The sequence below is a fragment of the Rhinopithecus bieti genome, unplaced genomic scaffold (assembly GCF_001698545.2).
Source record: "Rhinopithecus bieti isolate Rb0 unplaced genomic scaffold, ASM169854v2 scaffold_23918, whole genome shotgun sequence".
Lineage (NCBI taxonomy): Eukaryota > Metazoa > Chordata > Mammalia > Primates > Cercopithecidae > Rhinopithecus > Rhinopithecus bieti.
The window spans coordinates 426,801-447,284 of NW_016811178.1; positions in this window are offsets into that span (position 1 = coordinate 426,801).

The window sequence follows — 20,484 nt, forward strand, 5'->3', positions numbered from 1 at the left end:
CTTTTTTCAAAACATAATCACAATACTAGCAATATGTTCAACAAAAGAACAATAATTCCTTAAAATCATTTAATGTTTAGTCTATGTTAATTTTTCTTTTATTATTTCAAATATGTCTTCTATTGATTTATTTTCACCAGGATCTAAACAAGGACCACACACTGAATTTCATCCATATGTCTCCTAGAATCTTATCTATAATAATTTCCCCTTCCTTTATTTTACTTTGCCCATGCTGTTAAAAGGTAAACTAAGGCACAAAATAATTTTAAGGAGTATATTTGAACAAACAACAATTCATAAATGAGGCAGCTTCAAACTGTAAGTGCTTTGGGGTCTTCCATGAGGGGACACAAGAGAAAGGCTTTTATAGGGTGAACGCAGAAATAAAGAAAAGAAAATATTTGATTATAACCAATACGTGATTGGTTACAGTTATACAGCTGCCTTATTTGGTCTGTCCTACTAGAAGGCCCCTAGTTATATGTTAGTGTGTGGCTTCTGGTTGATTAGCCTTCAGTTTCATTTTTCTTTAATACCGGTATTTACAAGAAATAACCCAAGTTACATCTTGCTTATCTTTGCAAATCAAGCAAGGTTCAGCTCACTTCTGAGGCCTAACTGGCTTTGTCTGCTTGGAGATTCTTCAGGTCTGGGCTCATTTTAATTTACTTTAGCAATGCCATTTATTTGTTTAAACAAAAGGGGGAGTGGGACGGAGGGAGCTGTTGGTCCTGTAGGATTTCCCCACATTCTGTAGGTTTCTATCTGATTGTGTCCTTACAGAGTCATTTAAAATGTTCCCATATCCCTTCTATTTTATGTAAACTGGTAATTAAATCTAGTGATTTAATAAAATGCACATTCAGTTTTAAAGGTTGTACTGTACACTTCCTATTGTATTACTTCGGAAGTGGCAGAATGTCTGATTATCCCACTTATAATAATGTTAAGACTGATCAGTTAGTTCCAGTGTCATCGTGATCCATCCTTTATTACATGTCCCATCAACCTTTCACATAATGGTTTTAAGAACCCTGAATAATCATTACCTCAATCCATTATTTCATTAGGAGTTGCAAAATGATGATTGTCTAATTTTATTACTTCTTCTGCATTTGTTGGCTGAAATTCTTCTGAAAAAATTTGTTCTTATCAACTATTTAGTTATCTTGAAATACAGTGTGTGTGTACAGGACAGACGAACTAAATACTTATTTTTTTACCTTTTATTTTGATATTTTCAGAATTAGTTAGCGTTCTAGCAACCTTCAATGGCTAATGTTTCATTTCGTTTTGTTTATATCATTAAAAACTTATGAGACTTAAAAATGTTTAAGAAATTGTAGTCATCATCTTTATAATGTTCAAATTGTCCCAACTTTGGCCAGTAGAAATCCTTCAAATTGCATCCTACATTCTTTCGGTACAACCCTGTCATCTCTAGTAGCTTTCCTGTCTTCTGTCATATGAAGCACGATTGAGAATATATTTCCAGGTCCAGACTTAGAATTAGCCATTTCTCTAAAAAGCTCTGAATTCTTTGAGTAGAAAGGAGTTGATAAAGATCATAATATGAGTACAAGGCATTTATTGCTACTGAATTGTCACTCTTTTAGAACTTTTAAGTGTTCAGGGCAAGGAAATAGGAAATGTGTATTTTTAGAAAAAAATCAGTTCACAGTGATAATTCGGATTCAAATTGGACATTATAAGATTTATACTTAAAGCATTTATTTTCTATTTATATATTTTTCACCTGTGCTGAGTGACACTGACTTTTTTGTTTATTCACTTTATCATACATACCAATGTTACCATTCAAAATGACATACCAGTGTTATTGTTAGCAATAGGACTACAGGACGCACTCCTTTTGCCCTTAGATATATCCCACTGAGAAGGAAAGGCTGTATTTTAAAGTCACTTGAAATATTACTTATCTGTATAGTTATCTCACCAACTTGACATAAAATTCAGTCTGTTTCTATTTGCTTTTTATTTATAAAATTGTTCTTTTCTTTGTTTAATTTCATAAAATATTTACATAATTTCAAATCCAAAGCTATGACATACTACAATATATCATATTACCATGAGACTCTATATCCAAAAACATCTAGATCCCCTATTTTTTCTTTTCCTAACAGCAAGCATATTTGTTAGTTTTCAGCTTATCCTTACATTGCTTTTCTGAAATCATAAGAAAAGACACATTTTTATACCTCTTTTCTAATACAAAAGGTAGAACTGTGGTGTGAATGTTCGTATTCTTCCTCAAATTCATAGGTTGAAACCTAATCTCCAATGTGATGGTATTAAGGGGTAGAGCCTTTGGGAGGTGATTAGGTCATGAAGGCTCCACTCTCATGATTAGGATTAACGTCTTTTTAAAATTGACCTGAGGTAACTTGTCTGCCACTTCTACCATGTGAGAGCACAGAGAGAAAATGCTATCCAATGGACCCTCACCAGACACCAGATCTACTGGCACCTTCACTTTGGACTTATCAGCCTACAGAACTGCGGCAAATACATTTTCTTTTGTTTATAAGCCACCCGTTTATGGTACTTTTGTTACAGCAGCCCAAATGGACTAAGACAGGTAGAACTCTATGTATTTGTCTGTACCTTGCTTTCTTAACTTAAACATCCTGGAAAATGCGCTATGGAAGCATGTGGAGATCTTTCTCATTCCTTTTTACATCTGCAAAGGACTCTATTGTATAAATACACAACAGTTTATTCAACTAGTACCCTATGAACTAAACATTTGGATTGCTTCTAGGCTTTTGCTCTTACAAACTCTTCTCCTTGTCCATACTTCATTTCGTATTTTTGCAGTATATCTTTGGGATACTTTCCTAGAAGTAAGAATGATGGATCAAATAATAGAAAAGTATAATTTTTCTAGTTATTACTAAACTTCTGTCAATAAGGCTTGTGCCATTTTGCATTCTCCCCAGCAATGCATGGGAGTGTCTTTTTTCCTATAGCCATCAATGGATTATTTTGTCAAACTTTTGACTTTTTGCTCAATCCCTTATGTGAGAAATGATATATCTGTGTATTTTTATTTGTATTTCTCTTACCACGAACAAAGTTGACCATCCTTTATGTGTTTTGGGGTCATTTTCATTTCTTTATCTGTGGAGGGTGTGCTCATACATTTTCCTCACTTTCAATCAAGTAGTTGGTATTTTTTCCCTTTGAAACTTAAGTGTTATTAATATGTCAGGGGTATTAAACCTTGGTCTGATAGAAGTTGTAAACATTATTTTTACAATCTGTCATTTGTTTTCTTACTTTACCAGTGGTATTTTTAGCCAAATTTTTTTAATGCAGTCAAATTTACCAATAATTTCTTATTACGTGTTTTTTAAGTCATCATTATAAAAAGTTACTAAAGGATTCATCCAAGTCTTCTGAGATTTGTAGGAATTTATTTTTTACATTTAGATTGCTAATTTATTTGTAATTTATCATTAGTATGATGTGAGGAATGAGCCCAATTTTATCTTTTAGATTCAGTTATTCAGTAATCCATCAAAATTTTGCTTTTTCCCATTTATTTGAAAGGTTACTTTCGTCATTTAGTCTTATATACTAAATACAATCAAATACTAAATTTCCATATGTAATCAGGTGTGTTTCTAGATTTCTATCCTGTTCCAATGGTATATCTGACTAATTTGAATTTTATTTCTCTGTTCTCAAACCTTCTTTTCTGTTTCAGTTGCTAAAGATTCACAATTTCTTTTAAGGTAGGAAGTATGAAAACAAAACAAAATGAAATAAAATAAGAGGCCATAACCATTCTCATGCTAAATAATTGCTCCATCAATACAAACCTTACTACTAAAAGCAACAGTGATTTTTTTTCTTTTTTTTTTTAGATGGAATCTCGCTCTGTTGCCCAGGCTGGAGTGCAGTGGTGCAATCTCAGCTCACTGCAACCTCTGCCTCCTGGGTTCAAACAATTTTTGTGCCTCATCCTGTCAAGTATCTGGATTATAGGTGTGCACCACCATGCCTGCCTAATTTTTGTATTTTTAGTAGAGATGGCGTTCACCATGTTGGCCAGGTTGGTCTTGAACTCCCGACCTCAGGTGATCCTCCCGCCTTGGCCTCCCAAAGTGCTGGGATTACAGGCATGAGCCACCATGTCCGGCCAGCAATAGTGATTTTTCAGCATGGAATGATCCTAATTCAAAACTCAGAACTATCACTAAACTATGCTAGTCATGGGATCATCTCATACATAAATAAGGGCCCAGGAAAATAAATTAAGATTCAATCAAAATTACTTTTCACAACACAATTATTTCAGATATAGAAGTGTCCATGGAGTTCTGCTTATTTTTACCAAATTTGACCTTCTATTAAGGCTGTTCACAAGCAATATCACCAAAGCTATTTTTAAAATTTTGTTTGCCACTTAAAATTCATCCAATAGCCCTAACTAATCCCTACTGAAAAAACTGTCTTAATTTTCCTCAAAAATCCTCATGCTTTATCCAGACAGTAAAGACTTGCTCTGTAAAAATCAATACATCAAGGCAACACACTCACCTCATTTATTCTCTTTCTACTATAAGGATTTGTAAGTTCTGAGAATTTTAAGTTTATATGCTTTGGAGTTGCTATGTGATACAATTAGTGTTTTCAAGAGAAACACTAGTGTCTTCAAAGAAACAGAGAGGCAGGATGGAGTCTGGGTGTTTTTTTTTTTTTTTAACATTATGTGAAACCAAGTTTAAGATAATCATTTTATTTTTTATTTTTTATTTTTTTGAGACGGAGTCTCGCTCTGTCACCCAGGCTGGAGTGCTGTGGCCGGATCTCAGCTCACTGCAAGCTCCACCTCCCGGGTTCACGCCATTCTCCTGCCTCAGCCTCCCGGGTAGCTGGGACTACAGGCGCCGCCACCTCGCCCGGCTAGTTTTTTTTTTGTAGTTTTAGTAGAGACGGGGTTTCACCGTGTTAGCCAGGATGGTCTCGATCTCCTGACCTCGTGATCCGCCCATCTCGGCCTCCCAAAGTGCTGGGATTACAGGCTTGAGCCACCGCGCCCGGCAAGATAATCATTTTAAATGGCATTGTTAGAGTGCCCACAGCTAGGCTTTTTTTTTTTCCCATTTTGTTTTAATTAAAACAACTCACTCATTTAAAATGGACAAGAGGTTCTTAGATGAGCATTTATAGAGGATTTCTTTCTATAATTTTCAGATGTTTTTGGATGAACTGTCCTATAACCAGGCATATTATCCACATTGATAAGAAGAGATCTTGACAATCTGAGAGGCAAGAAGGAATACTTTCAGGCAGCAGTCATGATTTTTTCCTTGACTGCTAACATCTGCTTGCTAAATCCTGCACACATCCCCAGAGTGTTGGGGTTTGTAAACATTACTTGATGATGACACCCTGAATATTACGAAAATGTGTCTCTCAATCCACACCCAAAACCCTCCAAAGAACATTTCATATTTTCAGACTGTGGTCAGCAGGCTTTTGGGGGATGATGTGCAGTTTGTTAACTGAAAGTTAAACAGATTCTTTATTAAAAATGAATTCCTGGGCTAAGCTTGCAGGAAACACGATGGCCATAAGCCACTAGGTCAATGTTGAAGTAAAATGCTATAGAAATAAAGGTTGTTTTATGTCCTGATAAGAATTCCTCCAAATTATAAGAATGTATTATTTATGGAAATAAGCATATAAACAGCCAGACAGGATTTATGTGGCTCTTACAGACCTCAAGACTACAAACCACTTTTAGAAGTCAAAAATAAAATTGTAACATTTTTGCCAATTCTCAACATTCAGGTAACATTCCTTCTTTTTAGCAACACAGAATATATAGCTTGATATGAGAAAATACAACACTTCTAAGGAAGTAAAATTTAAATGCAGAATAAGCATCTGAAAAAAATTATTAGTTTGACAGATTCAGTACTTTTCTGCTAGCTGAAATTAATAGGATTGCAAGAAGCAGAGGATATTTGACAGGAAAAGAAATCCCACTCAACCCCAAAAGAACCTTTCTCTGTAATCAAATACAAAGCCACTGGGATTCTTGAGAATGTGCTATATGCATAGTGAGCATTCTGAACGTAAATTTATGGGTGGACATACTCCCAAATCAAGTAACAAACAAAACTATGAGGCAAATTTCTATTGGAAGGAAGAAACAATGAAAAGAGAAGAGAGAAAAGAGGAGAAAAATGTGAAATTGTCATAAAAAGAAGTATTGGGTGCAGTGACTCACGCCTGTAATCCCAGCACTTGGGAGGCCAAGGCAGGTGGATCACCTGAGGTTGGAAGTTTGAGACCAGCCTGACCAACATGGAGAAACCCTATCTCTACTAAAAATACAAAATTTGCCGGGCATGGTGGCATGTGCCTGTAATCCCAGCTACTCGGGAGGCTGAGGCAGGAGAATCACTTGAACCCGGGAGGCAGAGGTCGCGGTGAGCTGAGATCATGCCATTAAACTCCAGCCTGGGCAACAAGAGTGATACTCAGTCTCAAAAAACAAAAAAAGAGAAAAAAAGTATCACATATTTATCCTTTTGTTATCTGATTCTTCTAACTTTGTATATGATCACTAAGGAAGAAGGACATCATGAAAGACTTTGGGAAACTTAACCAACATTTGGATGCAGGCTTTGAGAAGAAAAGTACGGGAAATTTCGACACATTTAAATGAAAATGATAATAAGTTTTCCTGGTTCTTATGCATTCTCTAATTAACAATTTCCTGCTTTTCTGATCATTAAACTCATCAAATGATATAAATTAATCAGAGTACTTACTAAGTCAAATTGCCTTAAATTATCACATTTTCTCCAAAAAAAAAACTGTTTTATTTTGCCCAACCAAAATTAAGCTCATTGAAACTAAAAATACAGTTATTTTAAGGAACAGCTCTTCCAGATACATACTTTTAAAAAAATACTTAGTGAGGTCTGCTGAAGTATAAAGCGGCCCTTTACAATATAAACTCCATATGAGCAGAGGCATTATTTTTTTTCCTGCTGTATCACCGGCATCCAGAACAGTACTCGATAAATCCAAACAGCCAGGCGCATTGGCTCACGCCTGTAATCACAGCACTTTGGGAGACTGAGGTGGGAGGATCATCTGAGGTCAGGAGTTAAAGACCAGCCTGGTCAACATGGTGAAAACCCATCTCTACTAAAACTACAAAAATAAGCCGGGCATGATGGCGGGTGCCTGTAATTCCAGCTACTCGGGAGGCTGAGATTGGAGAATCACTTGAACCCAGGGGGCGGAGGTTGCAGTGAGCCAAGATCCTGCCATTGCGCTCCAGCCTGGGTGATAGAGTGAGATTCCATTTCAAAAAAATAAATAAATAAAAATAAATAAATAAATCCAAAACATTTGTGGCAGTCCTCCTGTGCACAAAAGTAATAAAGAACAAAATAATATACGTTTTCCCCAATACGATTTAATTAATTCTTATAATTAGGAAAAAAGTAGTTTTTATTGGCTGGAAGAAATTAAAATGAAATTTAAGAATTCAGGAGTGATGTTGGTTAAGTACTACCTGATAGCTTAATTAAACTACTGAATATTAGTTCTGAATACTGAATGAAACTACTTTGGCAGGTAATGTGTGAAATGGTAAGTCTGGGCCTTCTATTACTGCTGTTTGACTGCAGATCAGAGTCAGCTTTCTGGGCATGATGTAACCTGTGTAATTGTATAAGTCTTCATGCTTAGAAGGACCCCATGATTGGTTCAATACTCTATTGTCAACGTTTTGAATTTCTTCCTTATGAACATTTTTACTTAGCTATGTTGCATTTTTATATTGTATTGGGCCTGGAAATTATGTAGTCACTCCTTCTGCATTGTCTCTGTAATGGTTGAGTCAACAGAAGAAGGATGCTGCATGCATGACTAATAGTCCAACACATAGAAGACAGGTTATAAATGATTAAATGAGAGCTTGTATACTTCAAAAAGTTCAACAAAAGAAGTGCCAAATAATATCAACCTGTTTCATTTCTTTTATTTATTTATTTATTTATTTATTTATTTTTTGAGACAGAGGTTTTGCTCTTGTTGCCCAAGCTAGAGTGCAATGGCATCATCTCGGCTCACTGCAACCTCTGCCTCCTGGGTTCAGGCGATTCTCCTGCCCAGCCTCCCAAGTAGCTGGGATTACAGGCGCCCGCCACCATGCCCGGCTAATTTTGTATTTTTAGTAGAGATGGGGTTTCACTATATTGGTCAGGCTGGTCTTGAACTCCTGACCTCAGGTTTTCCACCCACCTTGGCCTCCCAAATGACTGGAATTGCAGGCCTGAGACACTACACTGGCCTGTCTCATTTCTTTAGATTTCCGTCATTCCTTTCCCTCAAAAAATATATCTATGAACTTGAGCTATCACTCTGCATTCATCACCTTTGTCTTTTTAGCTGCCATAATCATTATTGAATTCCAAAGTGCCAGCATTCTCTTAAGGAGAGCAAGTTTTATTTTTACAGCTCTCAGAAATCATTCACCCACCCCACTAAACTTTTTTAAAAGATCCTAATTTTACTTGGTAGGTCACTCTTTGTAATGCAGAAATCACAGTACTCAAGAGAACTGTAAAGTCAGTTTCTTTAAACAAATGAAAGTCGCATACTGGGGATTTACAAGTCTCTGAAGTCTGAAGGTGTAGTGGAACTCTAATTTAATGTAGATATTTCAGACACACTGCCAACACTTGTATTATACTTCCTGCATGGTTCACAGAAAATGTTCTTTAATCCATTAAGACATGCCATTTGCCATGACTTGAGTTCTTTATAGTTAAAGTTTTACCGATGAAGGTATACTACTACTTCTTATATTTAAATCTTAGGGACATTTACAATGCAATAGTTTGGTGTTAAATACGCATCTTTACTCTTCTGTCACAAGGTGTAAGTTTGGACTAATCTATTTGCATTTGTAGCAAAAGAGCATATGGCATAGCTAAACTCACTATATTGGGTCATGAATATATTTCGAACAAATTATAAATAATGTTCAATATCATCATTTACATGATGTGTTTGCAAACACAAAACCATCTCAGAAAGAAGAAAAACCATAAGACTGTCCCAAAAAGTGTGTTAATTTAAAACTAGAGCAAGATACATTTGGAAAAAGTAGGTTTCAGAAGCAATTTCATTGAATCCATAAACATGCCTTGAGTTTGGGTTTGGTTGCTTTGGAACAGACATTTTCTCTCTGCTCCAGTTGGAGATCTTCACTTTCATTAAGTGGTTTCCTTGATCACAAACTTGTAATAAATCTTTATTGCTTATTACAACCCCTGCAAATTGAGAGATTCTTATCAATCTGGGAATTTTATCAATGCCCAATACTGTGCTAGGGACTTTATATATATACCACTTTATCTAATTCTTATAACGTTCTATAGAACCCTGGTCAGTTCCAACCTCTGACTCATACTTCTGTCCAACTTCTGTAATTAAACTTCAACCATGCTATTTCTCTATTCTTATTTTCCCATTTCTCTAGTTTGTGCTCTCCGACTCACCTCAACAAATCAGAAGGAGCTCTGTCTTCAGGAGCTACATTCCCACCTCTCTGTCTTTGTCCAAGTGTCACCCAGTCTGGAAGGCCCTCTTTCCTCCCTCTTACCCAATGTCTCCTCTTTCTTCAACTCCTAGTTTAAGTCTTTCTTCTTTTATGACTATTATTCATACTCATCTTCTGACTATAAATTTCTTGTATAAAACTTCTATAGGAGAGAAGTGAGTGTGTGGTAGGCAGATTAATAACATGAATAGAGAAAAAAAGGTATAGGAGAGTTCAGCAGTTGAGGGAAGAATGAATGGTTTGATGAGACTGGAATATAAAATACAGGTTGAGAAGTGGAGGAGAAGAATGGTGGTCAGAATAGTTTGAATCAGATTATTAAGCCTGTAAGCATATAATTCCAACTGTAAGCAGAGGAAGCACTGAAAGACTTCAGAACAAATGGTTGAGGGGGATCCTATTAGATTTGTGCTTTAGACACGTCACTCTGTTTACCTAAATAGGTAGAGGATGGATTGAATGGCAAAGAGGCAGCAATGACAGTCTGGATGGAAAAGGGAAGGAAAAATATCAGGGAAGGGCATTAGCTAAGTTAAAGTTAGCTAAGAGACAGCAGGGACAGTGGCCATGTGAGCTAGGCAGAAGGAACAGCAAGTGCAAATGCTTTGCAACAGGAATGTGCTTGACATATTGAAAGATCATTAAGGAATCCAGTGTGACAGAATCATTGAAAATGAATGGGTGACTGACCGGAGATGAGGACAGAGAGATCAGAGAGCTGGAGCCAAATACACAGACCAGATAAGCTTCTGTAAGGATTTCAGATTTTTCTCCTATGTGTTTGAGAAAGTCATTAGAGGGTTTTGAGCAATGGTTTGAGTTGTTCATATATAAGTTTCTAGACACATCACTTTTACTACCATGCAGAGAAGTTGCTACAGGCAAGGTGAGTAGGGAGACCATTTGTGCTATGGTAGTATTCCAGAAGACACATGACATTTGGTGGCTTGGACAAGGGTGGAGTGGTGGAGGTTGTAGGAAGCCCAAGCAGACAATACTTAATGAGATAGTAGATATGAAGTGTCAGAACAAAAAGAGGAGGTGGCTGGGCGCGGTGGCTCATGCCTGTAATCCCAGCACTTGGGGAGGCCAAGGCTGGCGGATCACCTGAGGTCAGGAGTTCAAGACCAGCCTGTCCAACATGGTGAAACCCTTTCTCTACTAAAAATATAAAAATTAGCCAGGTGAGGTGGCAGGCGCCTGTAATCCCAGCTACTCGGGAGGCTGAGGCAGGAGGATCACTTGAACCTGGGAGGCAGAGGTTGCAGTGAGCTGAGATTGTACCATCGCACTCCAGCCTGGGGGACAAGAGCAAGATTTCATCTCAAAAAAAAAAAAAAAAAAAAAGAAAAGAAAAGAAAAGAAAAAAGAAAAAAAAAGAGGAGGCAAGGATGGCCTTAAGAGTGAGCCATTCTCATTGACTGTGGAGACGGCTATGATGAAACACAGAAGTCAGTGTGAAGGCAAGACATGAGATGTACCTTGAACTAGTGGTTGCTTAGTAACTGCTGGATAAAAAAAAGTGAATGAATGAATGATTAAATGAATTAATAAGAGCTGTGTACTGGCTCTCAACTCTAATTGTATAGATATGCCTCATACTATTGAGTGAATGAATAAATGAATAAAAGCCCCCAAATCTTCCTTCAGTTGGGGATCACAGCAACTTCTTTTCCCTGCCTGAAATTTTCTGAGCATCCCATATCCCCTTCTCCTTGAAGCAGCAGCCAAAACCCCCTCCCCTCACTGTCTTGTGCAGAATCTGTGATGATTTTCTCCAGTTTGCCATACTCTAGTCCAGAATTTGGCCTTGAAATATTAGTTCCTTCTGGAGAGCACTATATTCTAACCAGAATAAGTTGTGTTGTCAAGCTGTTTTACCTTAATTTTAAAAAACTAAATGGGTACAAATGTATGAAATGAAAAGTTAGTCATATTTTAGCTTTGTATTTAAGGTTTACACATGAATTTCAGCAGAAAATAGTTTCTTAAAAGTTATAGAAAGAGGCTTTTGTTACAAGTTTAAACTGCCCTGTTTTTTCAACAGAAGATGAGAGCTCTGTATTGTAGCTAGTATCCAGCTGTGCAAGTTTTCAACAGCTGGAATTACAATAAGTTTCATTCTATGAAAATGAGCTCATTACTATTTTGTTTGTGCTGATGCTCAATAAATCCATAAAGTGCTTCTCCAGGCTTGAGGAGAATTTCATGAAATTGTATAAAGGATTCTTAAAACAAAATTTTTGTTTGGCAATGTTAAAATCAGAATATCTACTCCCACTCCCCTTATTTTGAAGTCAGTTCTCAAAGCTGAGCAAATTATACGTGCTAATATACATATATATGCTAAAGGAATACTCAATCAAATTTAGTATATTACATACATAACATTAAAATGAACATTTAAACAAATATTACATTATAAATCAATATGTATTACAAAAGAAAAAACATAAAGCTTAATAATCGTCATCATAATAGCTATATTTTTCATCACAGTAGTTATATTTTTAAACTTGCCAGACACTGTTATACATATACATTACCTCATTCTTTAAAACATGCATTTTAAATCATGTAGAAAAGTGAAAAGTAATACGATTAGTTGTAGTTGTACTTGTTTTCACTTTCACTCTCATGGTAATATTTCTATGATGAGATCAAATCCCATCCTTAGGATTTATCTCATTATGTCTTTAGAGTAAGTTTTCTTAGCACCAAAATTAAAATAAAGTAACTTAAAGATGTAAAGCTACTACTGAGAGGGGAAAAGAAATCCTAGAATTAAAATGTATCAGAATCGGGAACAAGGAATGAAAAAAATCAATTTTTGGTCTAAAGTTTAATACATTGCAATATTTTTAGTTGAACATTTGAGTCACTTTATGAAATGTGAGGAAATAAAAGAATAAATTTACTAAGTCTTACAATTGAAAACTTTTAAATTTGACCACATTTAGGTCAAAATATTTTCAATGTGCCATTTTTCTGTTCCTTTTATCTGAATTTCCAAAAGACTGAAGGGAGAGACAGCTGATCCATAATTAAAACAATAATGGCTGTGAAATTAAACTTCTAAACTATTTTTAGTGTGAACTTCCCTCTGTGAGAACCACAGAAAATCACGAACAACACAGTTTGATTCTGATCAGCTGGGATTGTTCCCATCAGTTCAAACTTCAGTACCTTTGACCAAAGTCCAAAGATTCCATTCACTACTAAATCCGTGAATCCCTCTTTAGCAGATCTGTTCACCTGAGGATGTAACATTTAAATGAATGCCACTTTTGTAAATGCCACTTAAGAGGATCCTTCTAAAAGCCACGGTGAGATGCCACACTAGCCTTCTTGTTCGATTTTTCCCAAGGCTGATTTCCTTAGACGGCAGGGAAGAGGGCTATCTGTCATTAAAACCAAAGAGATTCCTGGGGTTTTATTCCCAACCTCTACCTCTGACCATATTCAACCTGTACGTTTCCTCTGTGCAAGATTTCACTACTCAGAAAAATGTCTTTACTTATGTGTGTCTTGAAGAGGATAAAGTCCCTCTGTGGTTGGACAGCACTTCAGGATGTGTGAAAGCATGAGACTCAAACAATTTTGAGCACTGTGACTGAGTGGCCAGCTCTGTCCCCGAAGAAAGGAATTATTAATGTTACATTTTAGTTCTGTTTGTATGTTACAAGAGTGACTCCCATTCTGGAATTGTTTTTCTGATTCCAGTACCTGGATGCTCTGTGATTCAAAGAAGAAATCTTATTATCGTCTTATTTTATTCTTGGTTTATTAAAACATCTGCCCTGCTTTTGGTGAGAAGAAGTAAAATTTAGAGAAAGAAGGACATAAGAATGCTGAGTTGTAAGGACAGGACGTACTGTTGTTACATTGCCTCTGCTGATAATTCCAAATGCGTTAGAGGAGGTAGAAGAAATTCTGACCCTGAAAGCCCTTTATTGTACAGCTGCACTAGTTTAGATTATGATAATATAGCAGAAGTTTCCTGCTAACCACCACCTGCTGAGATTACAGCTTGATAATCAAACAATATCTTTCATTTGGCCTGTATGTAGCCATTTAAAAAAAAATACAGAAAAACCCATTAGTCTTCAGTTTAAAGGACATAATCTATTTGCAATTTGAAACACATTCACTTTTCAAAATAGTGCATGATCTTCTTGGAAAACTAAATCAGCTTCAAAAAATACCCAGAGACACCAGATTCTCAGCTAATGGTTTGCAGCTCTCATCTTTATTCCCTGAACTCACTTTATAACTTGGTAGGAGACCTCTTAATGTATGAAATCTCCAAGATATGGGGAAGAAGCCCATAACCCCATTCCAAAAACAAAACTCAATTTGTCATGAACAACTAGTAATTATTAATTAAATACATTTGTTGGGAATGTATCATGTGCCATGAACTCTGCTAAGCATTTGAAATGTAGATGTAGTCAAACAAATGCAATCATAGCTGTCACAGAGTCTAAGGTCCAATGGGGGACAATATATAATAACCAATGAACTGTTAGTGTGTTTTGTGTAGTGATGAAGACATATAGGGACAATAGGAAAGCACAATGGGCTAGGACACCTAACCTAGCAAAGGGCTGGGGAAAGTGACTGTCCCTAAGGACTTCTCTGAAGACAGAACTCTTAAGTAAGAGCTGAGATCCAAGTTAGTCAAGAAAAAGGGGTGAAAGATCAAGAGGGTTACAGGATGATGCTGGAAACAGAGAAAAATGCTCTGGGAAACTATGGAAGCGATTAAAGGGAGAATGGGATATTACATTATTGTATAAATACACACACATACATATGTACACACACATACATACATATACACACTACATATATGTGTGTAAATATGTACATATGTAAAGATCACACAGCAGGGGAAAATACTGGAGGAGAATGAAGTTGATTAGAAATGGAAAATTTAGTGAGGCAGCCGTTGCAGGAATTTCAATAAAATGATGGCTGGGTGTGGTGGCTCACACCTGTAATCTCAGCACTTTGGGAGGCCGAGGCGGGAGGATCATGAGGTCAGGAGTTCAAGACCAGCCTGGCCAAGATAGTGAAACCCCATCTCTACTAAAAATACAAAAATTAGCCGGGCGTGGTGATGCGTTTCTGTAGTCCCAGCTACTCGGGAGGCTGAGGCAGAGAATTGCTTGAACCTGGGAGGCGGAGGCTGCAGTGAGGCAACATCACATCACTGCATCCCACCCTGGGCGACAGAGCGAGACTCCATCTCAAAAAACAAAACAAACAAACAAACAACAAAAGCACTCATGGCTTAGGCTAGATGTCTAAAATTTCATTCCAAGACATATATAGAAAGGTCTAATTTTTTTTCTGAGATGAATGAGAGCTTGCGGTCATTGAAGACTGCAAGGAGACAAATACCAACCTGCAAGCAAAGTCATGCCTCTTGAAAGTTGGGGTGTTAGGAAAAACTTTGCCTGTTTTTTGGGTTGAGCTGAAGCTGACACTGTTGTTAACCACCCTAACAAAAGAAGAGGAACTTGCTATCTTGACAGAAATTGCAACCAACATTTTTGATTAAAGAAAGCTGCATTTATTTTGATTGAATAAGTTTTTGTTTTATTTCAGTCTTGCCTTTGATCTGACTCCTGTCAGAACCTTTCTTTCACAAGAGGCTTTGAATGTTACAGGAGGCAACATCTATAATTTAAGACAAAGTGGTCTAGTTTGGGCTAGTAATTACTTCAGAGTGGGTTTCAAAAAGAGGGATAAGCCTATGGTAAATGCTCCACGGTCAGCTTCTTCCTTTCCTGCCCGGCTGCCATCCTTCACCCAATGCGATTCCTACCCTATGTTTAAGTCAAAGCTATAGACGGTCAAAATTATTCATAGATATTAAACAAGCCCATTAAAATACCAGACCTGTGAGAGATTTTTAGCTGTTTTTTCTACTGTATATTCCAGAATCTAGCCACTCAATAAATAGTCATTGAAAATTTTTAAAACAAATGTTGACTAAAAATATTGACAAAATCCCAAATACGTTATCTTTTATTCAACATCTAGGGCTTACTAAACTAAGTACTTTCTCCTTATCCTGGTATTCCAGTTATCTGCAGGATACTCTCACTACATGTTTCTTTCACTCTAGCCTATCTATATCATTCCTGACTTCCTCTCCACAAAATAATTTTGGTTTTCTGTTTGCAGATCTTTTCTTTTTTTTTCTTTTTGAGATGGTGTCTCACTCTGACCCCTCAGGCTGGAGTACAGTGGAGCGATTTCGGCTCACTGCAACCTCCTTCTCCAGGATTCAAGCGATTCTCCTGCCTCAGCCTCTCAAGTAGCTGGGATTACAGGTGCCTGGCACTGCGCCTGGCTAATTTTTGTATGTTTGGTAGAGATGGGGTTTCACCATCTTGGCCAGACTGGTCTTGAACTCCTGACCTTGTGAGCCACCCACCTTGGCCTCCCAAAGTGCTGGGATTACAGGCGTGAGCCACCGTGGCTGGCCAGATCTTTTCTTATTTTGTTCCCTCGACATGGAATTGTGCTTTTCATCTCCTTCCCTGTACTCCCCAGCTCTAGCTGTCAGTATGGTATCCACCCTTTTAGGACCATCTCAAAGACTAGCTCTTTCAGGAAGCATTTCCAACAAGCTTCTCACCAAATCTAGATATATTCACTCCTCCCTTAAAAGCCCAAGGCCCTTTATCTTTCATTGAGCCTCCTTTAACTTGCCTTTTATGAAAATTATTTGTGTGCTTTTTCTGTCCTGTGATATAATTCAGTATTTGCTAAGGAAAACCAAATCTCTCTAGGTACTTCAAATAGAAATGTAATAGAGGAAATGTTATTTATGTAATGAAAGAGATGACAAAACAAATAGGTTTATGAGACAAATAAGAGATTAGCAATAGTAGAAAGCTGTTCTTATACTTGGTGCTGGTGGGACAATGAAAGAAAGTGGCATTGCCAGAATCCAGGGCCATCGGGCCAGATCTCTGCCTAGGGCTAACAGGCAGGATCTGGGATCATGGGAAAGTCACTGTCTATCATGAGCTATAGCAAGAGAGGAGATGCAGCTGCAGCTAAAATTGCCACCCAATCACACCCAGGTTTTTTCTGCTCCTCCAGGTCTCCAATGCTTTCCATTCCACCTGGAAGCATTCAACCTGGTAGCCAAACCTATCTGAAAACCAGTAGACAAGAGAGCCTAGGAAATGTAGCTCCCTGCATTACAGAGAAGAGCAGGGACAAGGTGGGAAGTGAATATGAGGACAAACAGGCAAATAACCAATTCACTATCTTTTCATGAAAATGGAAAAGCTGTTTGATCATAGAGACACCTGGCTAAGACGCTTCAACACCTAGCACAGTATCTTACATAAAATATTGGTTAAGTTGTGTTAGTATATTCTGCGTCTTATAAGAAGACTCTCACTCTGTACAAAGATGAAAATAAGAATTAACACATGAGGTGTTATTTAACCAGGAATTCTTCTTTCATGTCCACTAACCATCAAAATAATGTTTAAAGCACATTAAGCCTGTTTTCAAATTATTCTTATTCTTATTCTTATTATATATGATGGGGTACATGTGCAGAATGTGCAGGTTTGTTACATAGTTATACATGTGCCATGGTGGTTTGCTGCACCTATCAACCCATCATCTACATTAAGTATTTCTCCTAATGCTATCTCTCCCCCAGCCCCCAACTGCCTGATAGGCCCCGGTATGTGATGTCCACCGCCCCGTGTCCATGTGTTCTCATTGTTCAACTCCCACTTATGAGTGAGAACATGCGGTATTTGGTTTTCTGTTCTTGTGTTAGTTTGCTGAAAATAACCTTTGCAGGGACATAGATGAAGCTGGAAGCCTGTTTTTTAGAAGCAAATGTCATTATAAATTTGGCACTTCACCTCTCCTAAGTTCTGCCTTTCTCTTTTTCTTCTGAGACACTCCTAGATTTTTTTATTCAACAAAGCAGAGGTCCTAGATCTTGTGTGGGTGTGAAAATCCCATGAGAATCTGATAAAACTGTCAATTATTTGCATGGGGGTGGGGTGGGGGTGATATATATTTGCATACATGCTCAATGTTGCCTACAATTTCTTTCATCACCGAGGCTGGCGTGCAGTGACGCGATCTCGGTTCACTGTATTACATACAATTTCTGAGTGTTCGCATAGCCCAAAGCCTGCCCATTAGTCTTCTACTAATCTGTTCACAGACAGTTGGAAGCCTTGATATTCAACTTTTTAATCAAATACAATTTATAAAATAGTATACAATATATAGCTGATGAGCTATCTCTTTCCTTAGTGGAGTGGCCTCTAGGTAAACCAAATGGATTAGTGCAGCCTGAAAAGGCACAGTCCAGAGCAGTGGTTCTCACTTGAGGGTGAATTTTCCCTTCAAGAGACATTTCACAATGTCTGGAGACAATTTTTGTTTTTGCAACTGGAGTGCAGGTGTGCTACTAGCTTCTAGTGGGTAAAAGCCATGGATGTTGCTAAATATACCACAATGCATAGATATATGCCATAACATATAATTATCCAATCGCAAAGTGCTGATGTTAAATACCCTGTTCTAGAGCAGGAGCAATCCTATTTTAGCTTCCACTGGGTTCAAAGAGATCATGCTAATTTACAATACAAGATACACCTTTCATTCCTCTAAGAAGCTATAATGCTCCAAAAAACAGGCACTTAGATATTGCTGACATGTTTAGTTAATCAGATTTTATCTATATCTCTGAATTCTAAGAGTCTTAATCTTTTATGTGAACCCTGCCACTATACTTTTGTGTCTAGTCTATAGCCTATTAGATGGTGAAAAATAATCTCCTATTAAACTTAAATAAACCACTCCCTAGTCCAGGAAATCTGTTGTTCAGGAAAAAATATATTAAATAACATTAAAAGGTATACCAAATCTCAACAATACAAAGATTAAGAATATGAACTCAGAGCTGAGTGTGGTGATGCATGCTTATGTTCCAGCTACTTGGGTGGCTGAGGCAGGAGGACCACTTGAGCTCAAGACTTCGAGACCAGCCTGGGCAACAGAAACCCCCATCTGGAAAAAAAAGAATGTGAACTCCAACTACAAGTCTGCATTATCCAGTTAAGTGTCATAAAAACCCCAAAGTAAATACTCCCTCACCTCAGTCCACTCTACTGTAATTCCATAGAGATTTGGATGATTTTCCAAAGCTATGGCAAGGTGGGGTCCTTCTATGGGCTAGACCCAGGAAACCTATTCTGGCCTCCTATTTTGGAATAAGGTTTACACTTCAGGACTAGGATGATTCTAGGGCAGTATTTTTCCACGTTGATGGTGCATTCAATGCACAGCCTCTACCGCAGACCTATTGAATCAGAATCTCCAAGAGTGAGACCTGCACATCAAACGAAGAACCACCATTCTAGAGACAATAATCTTCCTAAATCCCATGGGAGATCCTGTCCAGCAAAGAGCCTGGACTTCAACAGAGCTTCACTTCTAGGGAAAGCCAAGAGACAGGAATCCCTCCATACTGTATCAGAATTCTCGCACTTTGGAATATGCCTTGAAGATCTCAGAAACTCTAGAGCTGACCATGGACCTGCCATCACATTTCAAGACCTATTCAGGGATCTAAGGTCATATTCCAAGGGAAGAAGCTAAACACTCAGTTGTGGCTAATAATTTCATCATCATCTCCTCAGTTGCCAGGCTTTTAACCTTGGCAGTGTAGTTCACTTCTGCTTCTCCTTTGTCTCTCAGATTTCTTTACCAGCCAAAGGTTGCCTACTCTTTCTCCAAAGTATCTCTCAAATGTGCTCCTCTCTCTATTACCACTACCAAGCCTCAGGATTTCATTGCTTCCTTCTTGAAATATTGCAAAAGCCTCTGCCATATCTCCTTGCCTCCAGCCTAACTCTGCCTCAATCCATGGCCCATGAACACTGCTGCCAAAGTCATGGTCCTGACATGTGACTTTGATCAATGCTCTCCCTTGCCCAAAATTATTTCAATAATTCCCCTGGATTGTAGAGGAAAGCCCACATCTTTTAGCTTAGCACTGTCTAAAACATTGATATCTGGCCTGGTTATGCCTTTTCTTTTTCTCACTATTTCTATGCCAACACCTTGCATTCCCACCAGTTCTTACAAGTTTCTAGCTTTGTGTTTTTACTAATGTGTCCTCCATATGAAATGCCCAACTTCAAATATCTTTAATGACCTCATTTTCCAAATTTCCCCTTTTTCTTGAAACGTGACTTCATCCTACAGTCAAAAATACCCACTCTCCTTTGGAACATCCAGTGCACTTCATGTGTCTCACCAAGGGTGCTTTCCCAATCTTTCCTGTGTTATAACAACCCATGCATCTTCTTTATGGCAGATTCATCTTGCTATTCTCTGCAGAGCTTACTCAGAATAGTGTGTTCTACAAAGTAGATGTTCCTTCCATTTGGTGGAGTGAAGGCTGCAAGTAAAATTTTGCTGCAAGACATCAACAACATTTTCATACTTAATCTACTGAGGTCATTTATTTTGGGTCATAAGATTTGGAAGAATAAAGTTTTACGACAACTGGAAATCAATTTGAAAACAACCATGAAGAATGTAGCATGTTGCATGGACAGTAGAACATTTCTTTTACATTATCCATTCTGATGGTTAGTTTCATGTGTTAACTTGGCTAGGCCGAGTTCAATTAATTCAACCAATTTGATTATTAGATCCAACATTAACCTAGGTGTTGCAGTAAAGGTATTTTGTAGATGTGGCTAACATGTATAATCAGTTGGCTTTAAGAGATTACCCTGTATATCAATCTGAACCTGATTCAATCCGTTGAAAAGTTTTAATTT